Raw genomic sequence first — 15,477 nt, forward strand, 5'->3', positions numbered from 1 at the left:
AAGAAGAGCAGATTAAATTCTGTTGGAGTCCATAATCAAGCCTTAGCTTGAAGAGGTAAAAATATTTAATTGTGAATTTATATTTTTACTTGCAAGATTTTAATCGTTTGGATTTGATACCCACGATATGGAATCGTTCCATATCGAAAAATAAAATTTTTAAACTTCCGCTGCTCCAGGTATCACATCCGTGTGATCAGAGAACGCGTGTTCCAACAGTGGTATCAGAGCCTGGTCGTTCTTTGATCAAACGATTAAAATTAATATATTGTACAAAATTTTTAAGCCTCGGTTTTTGGAAAACAAAACAAAATTTTAAACGAAAATTAAATTTGAACAGGGCAACGGGGCAGCGAGATCGCTGCCCAAAAGGGCAGCAATCGTTGCTGCCAAGGGCAGCGAGATCTCTGCCCAAAAGGGCAGCAATGGTTGCTGCCCAGGGCAGCCAAGGGGCTGCCCTACACCCCACGTGGGGGCTGCCCTGCCCCACGTAGGGGTGGGGCTGCCCGGGAACGTCTCGGGCAGCCCGGAAAATTAAATTTTTTATTTTTTCCAAAATTTTAAATTTTTGAAATTTTAGTTTTTGGTCCGATCGAAAATTGTTTTTGATTGGTTCGCGAGGCGTCGGATCAAATTGTTTGAGTCCGAAATTTTTAAAATTGATTTTTGAATAAATTTGAATTTTTGGAAAATTTATAAATTTTATCCGTTAAATTAGATTTTATAAAAATTAATTATTTTGGTACAATTGATGATAAGATATGATCTTATGAAAGGATGAGATAAAATTTGATTTTATTTTTTTAATTTTTATGTCATTGCATGTTATCCAATTATTTAATTATTGAATTAATTATTGAATAAAAGGATGATCGATTGCCATGACCAATATTATAGGTGTATGTTATGTTGTTTACATTTGGTTTTATTGTTGTTGGGTTTTATTAATGGGCTTGGTTTATGGCCCAATTTGAATTGTCATTTGTAATAAAAAGTGGGCCTAGTTTATGGCCCGTTCCCACCCTTAAATATGTATCCCCTACTTGTCATCGATATTTATTGTAAATTTATTAGACGTAGTGGGAGATAAAGATTTGAAGACAATGGTGGGCCCAGCAGACAATAAAGACCGAAGAAATATAAATTGGAAGCTCAATGTAATAGGATTGCATTGTATACCTACATATCACCTAGGATTGGACTTAGACTCGTGATTGGCAACCACGGGTCGATTAGTGATTGAGATCAATCATCCTTTAAATAATATATGATATTATTGTTGTATGCATGTTTAGACTAAATTGTATGAATCCCGCAAGCATACAAATATTGCATGATGAGACAATTTTCAAAATTAAAAATCCCTCATTTTAAATATGATTTAAAATTGATATCAAGATAAACAAAAGGGAATTTAAATATTGTTTAAATATTCCTACCTTCCATCAACGATCAATGTATGAGATTCTACCCGCGGGCACGGTCCGGCTCATATTATTGGGGGGCCCGTTCGTCGGAAAGTTGTACATTGGATCGACACATGTTGTAAGTTGGGTGGAACTCCCATGGGATTGGCTCATATTATTGGGGATCCACATGGCGACCGTCCATCACAACTTAATATTGATAGGTCATCTTGACATGTCACATTAAACGACGTCATATTATTGGGCCCTTATTGGACATGAGGTAAAAACATGGGGGTTGCTTTGGAAGCAATTATGCTCTACCTTTTAAAAATTATGGTTGACTGATATTATTCGAGATTATAGTTTGTCAATTGGACTCCATGTTCCCACTAAGGAAACCAGTTTCCCATTTTCACTAGAGGGTGTGAAATCGTTAAAATAGTGGGAGTGAAATTCATAAAATAAATTTCGCCATATTTTATGTCTTAGTAAATTAATTAAACAATCATCGATTATTGTCTGTTTTATTTCAGTATATTATTATGATGAATCTTCATAATCCACATATTTCAATTCTCGAACAAAACAAACTTTCTGGCGCAAACTATACGGAATGGTTCCATAAGTTAAGATTGTCCTGAGTTCGAAAAAGATTTTCTAAGTGTTAGAAAAGGCTCCTCCGAAAAACAGCCCCGACTGATGTAACTTCGGAAAGGTTGGCCGAACTAGAGAAATGGTAGGACCATGATCTCAAGGCCAAATGTTACATGCAAAGATGGACAGGTCTAAATAAGTTTGCCATCACTGCAAGAAATCCGGTTACTGGAAGCGCAACTGCAAAGAATGTATATCGAGTAGTTACGAACTACAAAGGATATATTTTATAAATGTTTCACTTAATATTATTTCTTGGGCATTGGATCTCACATTTGCAATGAGTTGCAGATGATGACAAGAAGTCGTAAGCTTAGGATGGGTGAGACCCAGTTAAGGTTCGGGAATGGTTCCAGAGTTGAATCCAAAAGCTATGGGAAACATTTGTTTAATTTTGCAAAAACAATTTTAAGCTATATTTTGAGAGAGATGTTTTTATTTGTACCAAGATTTCATTAAAACATTATTTCTTTTTCTATTCTTGATAGAGAAGATATTTCTTGAAAATTTGCGAATGAGATTTGCAATATTTACAAGAATGAATGTTTGATTTGAAATGGACAATTTAAAAACGATCTATATAACTTAAAATTAAAAGACGTTCCAGTTTATTATGTTGATAAACCGGTAACAACAAACAAAAGGAAAATCGATAGTCAAAACCCGGCAAACCTTTGGCATGCTAGGCTAGGTCATATTTCCTTAAGGAGGATGAACAAACTAGTGGGAGAGGGCATGTTTGATATGTCTGATATTAACTCTCTACCTACTTGTGAGTCCTGCCTAAAAGGAAAAATGACTAAATCTTCTTTCAAAGGGAAACCTGAGCATAGTCAAAATCTGTTGGATTTGATCCATACGGATGTTTGCGGCCCATTTAGTATTGGTACTAAATTTGGTCACACCTACTTCATTACCTTTACTGATGATTAATCTAGGTATGAGTATTTATATTTAATGAAATATAAGTCTGAATCATTTGAAAAGTTCAAAGAATTCAAGGCTGAAGTAGAAAACAAACTAGATAGAAGTATTAAAGCACTTCGATCGGATCGAGGTGGAGAATACTTACCGAGTTTTTGAGCTATCTAAGAGAGAATGAGATTCTCTCTCAGTGGACTCCTCCTATGACACCTCAGCTGAATGGTGTCTCGGAGCGTCGCAATCAAACTTTGTTGGACATGGTTCGATCTATGATGAGCTTCACTGAGCTCCCTTCTTTCGTTTTGGGGCTTGCACTTGAAACGGCGGTATTATTGTTGAACAATGTTCACACCAAAGCAGTGAATGAAACTCCATACGATTTATGGAATGGCAAAGCTCCTAAGTATTCGTACTTGAGGATTTGGAGATGTCCTGCTTACGTGAAGCAGACAGTGGGAGATAAGTTGGATAGTCGATCCACCTTATGTTATTTTGTAGGATATCCGAAGAATTCAATCGGATATTATTTCTATCATCCTACTGAAACAAAAGTGTTTGTTTCGAGGAATGCCACCTTCATGGAGAAGGAGTTATTATTAGATAAGAAAGGCAAGATGATGGAACTCGAAGAAATTCAAGAAGAACCCGAGATACAAAATAATGATCCCACAACTCAAGAACCTTCAGTGGACACACCTACACCTAGGAGAACCGAGAGGACTTCTAGACCTCCTATTAGATATGATCTTCTTCTTGAAGGGGATCAAAGTGAACCCGACATTGGATGTGATCCAAAAAACTTCAAGGAAGCAATTTTTGATGCGGATTCGTATTTATGGCTTGAAGCTATGCAGTCGGAAATAGACTCGATTCATACAAACCAAGTTTGGTCTTTAGTAGATCCTCCCGATGGAATTGTTTCAATAGGGTGTAAATGGATCTACAAGAGAAAACTTGGGCCTGATGGTAAGGTACTAACCTACAAGGCACGATTGGTAGCAAAAGGTTATACTCAAAGACAAGGAGTTGACTATGATGAAACTTTTTCACCATTCGCAATGTTCAAGTCCATAAGAATCCTTATTGCCATAGCATCATGGTATGACTATGAGATATGGCAAATGGATGTGAAGAATGCATTTCTTAATGGAAACATTAAGGAAGAAATCTATATGATGCAGCCCGAGGGATTCACATCCATGGGAAGCGAGCATAAGATATGCAAGCTTCAGAGATCAATTTATGGTCTCAAACAAGCATCAAGAAGTTGAAACCAGAAATTTGATGAAACAATAAAGGACTTTGGTTTCATCAAAAACCAGGAGGAACCGTGCATGTACAAGAAAGTAGTTAAGGATGCGGTGACGTTCTTAGTGCTTTATGTTGATGACATCCTACTCATTGAGAATGACGTAGGGATGTTGCAGTCAACAAAGATATGGTTATCAGGTAGATTCTCGATGAAGGATTTGGGTGAGACCTCCTATATTCTAGGGATACAGATCTATAGAGATAGATCTAAGAGAATGATAGGAGTCACTCAAGCAACCTACATCGACACTATATTGAAAAGGTTTTCAATGGATGAGTCCAAGAGAGGACATCTACCTATGTGTCATGGAGTTTCTCTATCCAAGTCTATGTGTCCCAAGACTGACGAAGAGATAGAGAAAATGACACACATACCATATGCATCAGCCATAGGTAGTATTATGTATGGGATGATATCTACCAGACCGGATGTAGCCTTTGCTCTGAGTGTCACGAGCAGATATCAGGCCAACCCCGGTCAAATGCATTGGAAAGCCGTGAAGGATATTCTTAAGTACTTGAGAAGGACTAAGAATATATTCATGGTTTATGGAGGAAGAGAATTGAAATTGGAAGGCTATACCGACTCTAGCTTCCAAAGCGATGTGGATGACTCGAAGTCAACCTCTGGATTTGTATTCATGCTCAATGGCGGTGCTGTCTCTTGAAAGAGTTCCAAGCAGGACACCACAGCGGATTCCACCACTGAGGCAGAATACATTGCAGCATCAGCTGCTCCTAAAGAGGCTGTTTGGATGAGGAATTTCGTCCAAGAGTTGGGCGTAATTCCTGAAGCTGTTGGTCCAGTTCCGGTGTACTGCGACAACACTGGTGTCGTTGCTCAGGCAAAGGAACCAAGGTCTCATCAAAGATCCAAACACGTACTGAGGAAATACCACATCATCCGAGAGATTGTGGAAAGAGGAGACATCACTGTCGAGAGAGTGGCCTCTTCAGACAATATCGCTGATCCACTTACTAAGCCCTTGTCAGGACCATTGTTTGACAAACATCGCGAAGCAATGGGATTACGTAGTATGACTAGTTGGCTTTAGGGCAAGTGGGAGATTGAAAGAGTGGGTGCCCGGTTAGCCAACTTGTGGCTAAGGGCTTTTATGACTCTATGTATAAAAAATCTTTGTTTAATATAATTTACATTTATTAATGACATTTTCTTTATCTTTCTTCATATTGTTATATTGTGATATACTATTGTTGTTTTGATAAAGACCTTGAATATACTATAGTGTAAGTAAGATAAGATAGTGAATAAAGAGAGATCACTATTATGAAACACATCTTATAGTCATTGTATATTCTAAACAGTTCCTAGTCAATTGAGCCATCCGCTAATAAGGATAAGGATCGCTCGAGATTGAGACTAGCATTTGTGATGTCAAGTACCACGTTTCATTGGTAATGAACATGGAGATGTTCAAAGTATGCAAATGGATATTCATATGATGAATGATCTAACTACCCTATTCGGACTTTCCAAGTGGTTATTATTATTTGAGTGGATAAGTCCGCGGTTTTGGTTGTACACCAATAATCCTTACTACTTGAAATATCATGGAGACTCTATATGCTAGTACTGTACTTTGACTCGTTTACCGACTCTATTGGGGTCATCAGGTGTCGGGATTGGGTACAGTTACGACACATATAGGAGTCGATGCTTTGTTGTCAAGGATTCACCACATACTTGCGAGTGTGGATATCCTATGAGATCTGAGGAGATATTAGTGTGACGAATCTCTGGCCAGAGTACATGATGTGTTTTAGGTTACTCGGTTTCCTAGTAGCACATGCGATGTCACTATTTGATCTTCAAGATGCATTGTATAGTTATCGAATCTCGAACGACTCTCGATGCACCAATGGTTGTTGATTCGATCGGGATATATGGATGAAGGGACCGTACTGTACGCTAACCAAAATCTATTGGTTCTTGCAGGCACTATCAGTGATACCTAGGGAATCATGGGGCGATGTTGCTAGGCGCTCTTACCATGATTCGATGGATAAGTCGGAAATTGTTGTTTCGAGTCACACGGAGTTGTGAGCCCACGACTAGCTGTATCCCTGAACCATTGAGGGTCACACAAGTAATGGATTACTAAACCCCATTGAGATAGTTAAATTTAAAGAGTTAAATTTAATGAAAGAGAAGTTGGGCTTCTTAACTAAAGGGAGTGGAATTTCCTAAAATGACATATGGATGGGCATTTTTGGAAATCACTGAATTCGGATTCAAAAAAATTATGTTGACTTTAAAAGATGCAGAAATGGTTTCTGTGCACATTGGTGAAATCAGTTTATCAATCGGAGTCATGATGAATTTTATATTAATTTTTATAATAACAGGCTTGGCTTGTTGGGCTTAAGTTATGGATTATGGGCCCTAAGGAGTTAGAGTCCTAATATAATTATAACTTAATCTAGTCTAGAAATTATCTATAAATATAGGTGTAGTGTTCGAAAATTAAATGTATTCCATCCTTGAAATTTTCGAAAATCACTTAAAATATTCTAAGGGAATTTTTGAAATTCTCTTCTCCTTTTTGAGATAATTCAAGCTGTGATTTTTGTGAAAAATTACATTCTGAATTGACAGATCAAATGTACAAATTGTTTAGAAAAATGAGATTAAAACCCACAATATAAATTTTTATAGAGATAACCCAACCTTGTGAATTGGAGATCCCAAAACATTGGTTCAATGGGACAACTAAGTTATAAATATTAGTTTCAGTACTTGGAACTTACAATCGCTCATTCCTAGTGAAAGAGTGGGTGCCTGGTTAGCCAACTTGTGGCTAAGGGCTTTTATGACTCTATGTATAAACAATCTTTGTTTAATATAATTTACATTTATTAATGGCATTTTCTTTATCTTTCTTCATATTGTTATATTGTGATATACTATTGTTGTTTTGATAAAGACCTTGAATATACTATAGTGTAAGTAAGATGAGATAGTGAATAAAGAGAGATCACTATTATGAAACACATATTATAGTTACTGTATATTCTAAACAGTTCCTAGTCAATTGAGCCGTCCGTTAATAAGGATAAGGATCGCTCAAGATTGAGACTAGCATTTGTGATGCCAAGTACCACGTTTCATTGGTAATGAACATGGAGATGTTCAAAACATGCAAATGGATATTCATATGATGAATGATCGAACTACCCTATTCGGACTTTTCAAGTGGTTATTATTATTTGAGTGGATAAGTCCGCGGTTTTGGTTGTACACCATTAGTCCTTACTACTTGGAACATCATTGAGACTCTATATGCTAGTACTGTACTTTGACTCTTTTACCAACTCTATTGGGGTCATCAGGTGTCGAGATTGGGTACAGTTACGACACATATAGGAGTCGATGCTTTGTTGTCAAGGATTCACCACATACTTGCGAGTGTGGATATCCTATGCGATCTGAGGAGATATTAGTGTGACGAATCTCTGGCCAGAGTACATGATGTGTTTTAGGTTACTCGGTTTCCTAGTAGCACATGCGATGTCACTATTTGATCTTCAAGATGCATTGCATAGTTATCGAATCTCGAACGACTCTCGATGCACCAATGGTTGTTGATTCGATCGGGATATATGGATGAAGGGACCGTAATGTACGCTAACCAAAATATACTGGTTCTTGCAGGCACTATCAGTGATACCTAGGGAATCATGGGGCGATGTTGCTAGGCGCTCTTACCATGATTCGATGGGTAAGTCGGAAATTGTTGTTCCGAGTCACAAGGAGTTGTGAGCCCACGGCTAGCTGTATCCCTGAACTATTGAGGGTCACACAAGTAATGGATTACTAAATCCGTTGAGATAGTTAAATTTAAAGAGTTAAATTTAATGAAAGAGAAGTTGGACTTCTTAACTAAAGGGAGTGGAATTTCCTAAAATGACATATGTATGGACATTTTTGGAAATCACTGAATTCGGATTCAGAAAAATTATCTTGACATTAAAAGATGCAGAAATGATTTCTGTGCACATTGGTAAAATCAGTTTATCAATCGGAGTCATGATGAATTTTATATTAATTTTTATAATAACAAGCTTGGCTTGTTGGGCTTAAGTTATGAATTATGGGCCTTAAGGAGTTAGAGTCCTAATATAATTATAACTTAATCTAGTCTAGAAATTATCTATAAATATAGGTGTAGTGTTAGAAAATTAGATGTATTCCATCCTTGAAATTTTCGAAAATCACTTATAATATTCTAAGGGAATTTTCGAAATTCTCTTCTCCTTTTTGAGATAATTCAGGCTGTGATTTTTGTGAAAAATTACATTTTGAATTGACAGATCAAATCTGTTTATTCTATTCGATAAACATTTGATTTATTTCTAGTGCAATCAATCAGAAGGTTTTAGTTTTTCTGTTCGTGGACCTAATTCCGAAGATTGATCGAGCAAGTCATTGGTTCCCGAGATTTACAAGAAGAGCAGATTAAATTCTGTTGGAGTCCATAATCAAGCCTTAGCTTGAAGAGGTAAAAATATTTAATTGTGAATTTATTTACTTGCAAAATTTTAATCGTTTGGATTTGATACCCACGATATGGAATCGTTCCATATCTAAAATAAAATTTTTAAACTTTCGCTGCTCCGGGTATCACATCCGTGTGATCAGAGAACGCGTGTTCCAACACCTAGAACATCCAAGTAGAAAATACCTGCAACATGTGGTGAGGTTAAGTTGTATTTTAATGATTCCTATACCTCTAAGGTAGAGTAGAGCAGGTTACTCTATATAGAAGATCACCTATATAAGTGCAAAGTGATTGCCTCTTTGATAGGAACACTTATGAATCTAAGATATGGTCCAGTGCCGAAATGAACACAACATGATACTAAAAATGTTAAAGTTATTATTATGTAAATACTGTTGACTTGGTTTCCATAAAAGTTGACTAGTTCAAGATATCATGGCAAAATGCAACAAGTAAATCCGACAGTATGTTACTAAGATAGGTTCAAAGCCACAAGCTACCTATCCTGATGTAGTAATAATTCGCAAGAATTTTCAAGTAAGTCGGCATACATAAAGGTTCATTCATGTAGGGGATTGTTGGAAAATTGAATGAAAAGGGACACAAAATTGAGTTGGAAAACATTTCGGACAGAATAGGTCACACACGAGAATGCAAAAGTTCACGCTCGAGTGCGCCTGGCCCAAGCAAAGAGGGCCAGGAAAATAATCGCGCGGTTATCTGCCCACTCGAGCGTGAGCCATGCTGCCTGGGATTCCTGCAGCGGTTTTCCTTCGAATGAATGCATTGTTTCGGGCTATTCTTTTATACATGATGGAATAACAGCTGTGGTAATATATACACTCATTCTTATGTGCATAAGAACAATATCGATATGCGATATAGGCGGTTTTCCACAGAAGTTTGCTTCTTTCAACGAAAAGTCGTGTTCTTTGAACACAAAATCTTGATTGTCTATATAAACATCTCCTTTCTGCATTATAGAATATACAACACACAAGAGCATACATATTCCTGCATAATTTCTCTTCTATTCACTTTAAAGTTCCGCATATAAGAGTTCGTAAAAATCAAGTAATTGTTGTGCTTTGATTGCTTGATAAGAAAAAAATCGTTGTATCTTATAGACGATTGTCGATACCGATTTAGCACATTGTAACCAGGAAATTTCGTCTTACAGAAAAAGAGTTGTACTCTTGCCTCAACAGTCCTTTCCGTTACTTCAATCTACATACACTTCCAACAAGATTTGATATTGTTGATAACATATATAACAGGTCAACCCGATCCGTATTTTAATTAAATAATTATACTTTTCATATATAAAAAAAATTAATATTTTTTAATAGATCGGGTCAGGTAAAACATCTTTCGCCTCACAAATTGACTCGAAAATGATCTCATGAGAGTTTACAAACATATATATATATATATATTTATACAAAAATGATCCCCTGCACCCTATGGTGCAGGAAATTTGTGTGCGGTACCGGGTTTTAGTATTTGTTTTTATATTTTTGCACCACTAAAACCCACTACCGAGTTTTAGTGATCGCACAAAGATTTCCTGAACTTTAGGGTGTAGGAGATCAAAATTATATATATATATATATATATATATATATATATATATATTATCATATTATAGCATTCTAGTAGAGTCTCTTTAACTAATATCTTAAAATTAATTAGTCAAGGTTAAGAAGAAATTACGATTATATCTTAACTTAATTTTCAACAAAATCAAATCATGAGGCAAATTAGTCATTTTATATGGTCTCCTCTTTTTATTTTTTTGGCGTTTTGGTGTTTTATTTATCAAAATGATACTTTACTTGGTGTCCTTTGATCTTTTTTATTTACGAAAATATTGTGCACCTTTATAAAAATTGATGTATTTATTGTGCTTTGATGATATTTGAAAGAGTGGGTGCTCGGTGAGCCAACTTGTGGCTAAGGGCTTTTATGACTCTATGTATAAACAATCTTTTGTTTAATATAATTTACACTTTTATAATGGCATTTAATTTATCTTTTATCATATTATTATGTTGTAACATACTATAAGATGTTTAGATGAAGACCTTGAATATACTATAGTGTATGTAAGATGTGGTGGCACATGGGGATGGCTATCATGAAACACATCTTATAGTCACTGTATATTCTAAACAGTTCCTAGTCGATTGAGCCGTCCGTTAATAAGGATAAGGATCGCTTGAGATTGAGACTAGCATTTGCGATGCCGAGTACCACGTTTCATTGGTATGGAACATAGAGATGTTCAAAGCATGCAAATGGATATTCATACGATGAATGATCGAACTACCCTATCCGGACTTTTCAAGTGGTTATCACTTATCGAGTGGATAAAGTCCGCGGTTTTGGTTGTACACCATTAGTCCTTACTACTTGAAACATCATTGAGACTATATATGCTAGTACTATACTTTGACTCGTTTACCGACTCTATTGGGGTCATCAGGTGTCGGGATTGGGTACAGTTACGACACATATAGGAGTCGATGCTTTGTTGTCAAGGATTCACCACATACTTGCAAGTGTGGATATCCTATGCAATCTGAGGAGATATTAGTGTGACGAATCTCTGGTCAGAGTACATGATGTGTTTTAAGAAATGGTTTCTTAGTAGCACATGCGATGTCACTATTTAATCTTCAAGATGCATTGCATAGTTATCGAATCTCGAACGACTCTCGATTTACCAATAGTTGTTGATTCGATCGGGATATATGGATGAAGGGACCGTACTGTACGCTAACCAAAATCTATTGATTCTTGCAGGCACTATCAGTGATACCTATGGAATCATGGGACGATGTTGCTAGGCGCTCTTACCATGATTCGATGGACAAGTCGGAAATTGTTGTTCCGAGTCACAAGGAGTTGTGAGCCCACGGCTAGCTGTATCCCTGAACCATTAAGGGTCACACAAGTAATGGATTTTTAATCCCCGTTGAGATAATTAAATTTAAAGAGTTAAATTTAGTGAATAAAGAAGTGGGACTTCTTATTTAAGAGTAGAGGGAGTAAGATTTCCTAAAATGACATAGTGATGGACATTTTTGGAAACCACTGAATTCGGATTCAGAAAATTTATCTTGAATTTAAAAGATGCAGAAATGGTTTCTGTACACATTGGTGAAATTGGTTTATCAATCTGAGTCACGATGAATTTTATATTAATTTTTTAACATGCGGGCTTTGCTTGTCAGGCTTGAACTTAGGACTGATGGGCCCTAAGCTGTTAGCAGCCCACATTATAAATAAGTTATTGCAGTACAGAAATTACACACAACTTACACTCAGAATTTCGAAAACCCTAGCCTCCAGTCTAGGAATTTCGGCCGCCCCCCCTCTCTCTGTCTTAGAGAATTTTCAGTCTGCGAATTTCGAATTTGCAGTCTGAATTAGCAGATCATATCTGTTCTATCTCTTCGCAGAAACTTCTGATAGACTTTCTAGTGCAGTCTATCAGAGGGATTAAACTTCTGTTCGTGGACCTGATTGAAGAATTGTTCGTTCATCAGTTCCTGGGATATACAACAAGAGCAGTTTAATCTGTTGGTGTCCATAATCTCGTTTCGAGATTTTAAGGTAAAATTTATATTGTTTAAATTTTATATTATCAATTTTAATCGTAGGAATTTGATACCCATATGAAATCGTTCCATATAAAATTTTAAAACTTCCGCTGCACCGGGTATCACTTTCTTTTTCAATCCGGAGAACGACCGTGTTCCAACAGTGGTATCAGAGCCAGGTTGTTCTCGGATATTACGATTAAAATTTTATCGATTTTACAAAGCCTCGATTTTTCAGAAAAATAAAACGGAAAAGAAAAAAAAAATTATTTTTCGGGCTGCCCGCTGCCCGAAGGCAGCGAGCATCGCCGCGTGCAGCCCTGCGCGAGCTAGGGCAAGCGTTGCCCTAGCCCGCGCAGCTGGGCCGCATGGAGCGGCCCAGCGGCTGGGCTGGACGATGGGCGGGCAGCCCGGGATTGTCCCGGGCTGCCCAGAAATTTTTATTTTTTTAAAAAAAATTAAATTTTTTCGTGAATTATGAATTCTAGCCCAAAATAATTTTGGGCCCAGTTTTTGGCCCGATTGAAAATTGTTTCAGTTGGTCCACGAGGCAATGGGTCAAAATTGTTTGAGCCCAAAATTTTTAAGAAAATTAATTTTTGGATAAATTTTGAATTTTGGAAATTTATAAATTTAATCCCATAAATTAAATCTTTAATTATTAATTTTGGTACAATTGATAATAAAATATGATTTTATGTATAAAATTGGATTTTATATGTAAAATATGATTTTATGGATAAACTAGATAAAATATGATTTTATATATAAAATAAGATTTTATGTATGAAATATGATTTTATCTATTTATATTTATTGCCATTGCATGATATCCAATAAATTAATTTTTGAATTGAATATTATTGGATAAGGATGATCGATTGCCATAACCAATATTATAGGTGTATGTTAGGTTGTTTACATTTGACTTTATTATTGATTGTTGGGTTTTATTAATGGGCCTGGTTTATGGCCCAAATTTGATTTTATCATTTGTAATAAAAGTGGGCCTGGTTTATGGCCCGTTTCCACCCCTACAATGTATCCCTTTATTTGTCATAGTAATTTATTATAAATTCACTAGAAATAGTGGGAGTTTTTTAAGATGGAGGTGGGACCAGCAAGCAATGATAAAGACTATAGGATTGTATTGCATACTTGCATATCACCTAGGATTGGACTTAGACTCGTGATTGGCAACCACGGGTCGATTAGTAATGGGATCGATCATCCTAAAATATAATATATGATATTATCGTTGTATGCATGTTTAGACTAAATTGTATGAATCTCGCAAGCATACAAATTTTAAATGATGAGACAAATTTTCAAAATTAAAATCCCTCATTTTAAATATGATTTAAAATTGATATCAAGATAAATAAAGGAAATTTAAATATTGTTTAAATGTTCCTACCTTCCATCAACGATCAATGTATGAGATGCTACCCGCGGATACGGTCCGGCTCATATTATTGGGGGGGCCCGTTCGTCGGAAAGCTGTACATTGGATCGACACATGTTGTAAGTTGGATGGAACTCCCATGGGATTGGCTCATATTATTGGGGATCCACATGGCGACCGTCCATCACAACTTAATATTGATGGGTCATCTTGACATGTCACAATAAACGGCGTCATATTATTGGGCCCTTATTGGACATGAGGTAAAAACATGGGGGTTGCTTTGGAAGCAGTTGGGCTCCACCTTTTGAAAATTATGGTTGGCTGATATTATTCGGGACTATAGTTTGTCAATTGGACTCCATGTTCCTACTAAAGAAAATGTTTTTCGTTTTCACTAGAGGGTAGTGAAATCGTTAAAATAGTGGGAGTGAGATTCAAAAAATAAATTTCGCCTATTTTATGTCTTAGTAAATTAATTAAACAATCACTGATTATTGTCTGTTTCTTTTCAGTATTTCATTAAGATGAATTCGCGCAATCCACTATTCTCTATTCTCGAACAAAATAAACTGACTGGCGCAAACTATACGGAATGGTTCCGTAAGTTGAAGATTGTCTTGACCTCGGAAAAGATGTTCTACGTGTTAGAAAAATCTCCTCCGAAGGAAGCACCAGCTGATATAAGTCCGGAAGAGTTGGCCAAACTTGATAAATGGTGGGACCATGATATCAAGGCCAAATGCTATATGCAAGCTTCGATGTCTGATGAACTCCAGAGGCGATTTGAGGATACCGTGAATGCTGCTGACATTCACGTACAACTCAAGGAACTTTTTGGGGCTCAATCGAGAGCTGAAAGGTTCGCTACTGTAAAAGAGTTAATGACGTGTCGCATGCGTGAAGGGACTTCGGTCCGTGATCATGGGGTACACGTGATTTGGCTCATTCAGAAGTTGGTAACGCTTGATTTGGTATTGGAGCATGAACTCAATGTGGACTTATTACTTCTCTCTCTTCCTTCATCGTTTGACGGTTTTGTGGTGAATTTCAATATGAACAAGATAGAGGCCTCCCTTGAAGAGATGGTCAATATGCTTGTAACTTATGAAGCCACTTTAAAGAAGGATAAACCGGTTCTCTTGGTGGGCTTCTCTTCTTCTGCTAAGAAGGGGCCAAGTACAAAGGGTAAGAAACGTTCTGCCCCATCCAAGAAAACCGGACCCGAGAAAAAGAACAAGACAAAGGCTTCAAACATGGAAAAGTCCAAGGATGTTTGCCATCACTGCAAGAAACCCGGTCATTGGAAACGTAACTGCAAGGAATATCTAGAGCAGTTGCGAACTGCGAAGGGTATGTTTTATATTGAAATAAATGTTTCACTTAATACTACTTCTTGGGTATTAGATACCGGATGTGGATCTCACATTTGCAATGATTTGCAGGTGATGACAAGAAGTCGCAAGCTTAAATGGGTGAGACCCAGCTGAGGCTCGAAAATGGTTCTAGAGTTGAAGCCAAAGCTGTGGGAGACGTTTATTTAATTTTGCAGAACGATTTTAAGTTACTTTTGAGAGATGTTTTATTTGTTCCAGACTTGATTAAAAACATTATTTCTGTTTCTATGCTTGATAAAGATGGTTTTTTTT

Source organism: Henckelia pumila, chromosome 2 (assembly GCF_033568475.1).
Source record: "Henckelia pumila isolate YLH828 chromosome 2, ASM3356847v2, whole genome shotgun sequence".
NCBI lineage: Eukaryota > Viridiplantae > Streptophyta > Magnoliopsida > Lamiales > Gesneriaceae > Henckelia > Henckelia pumila.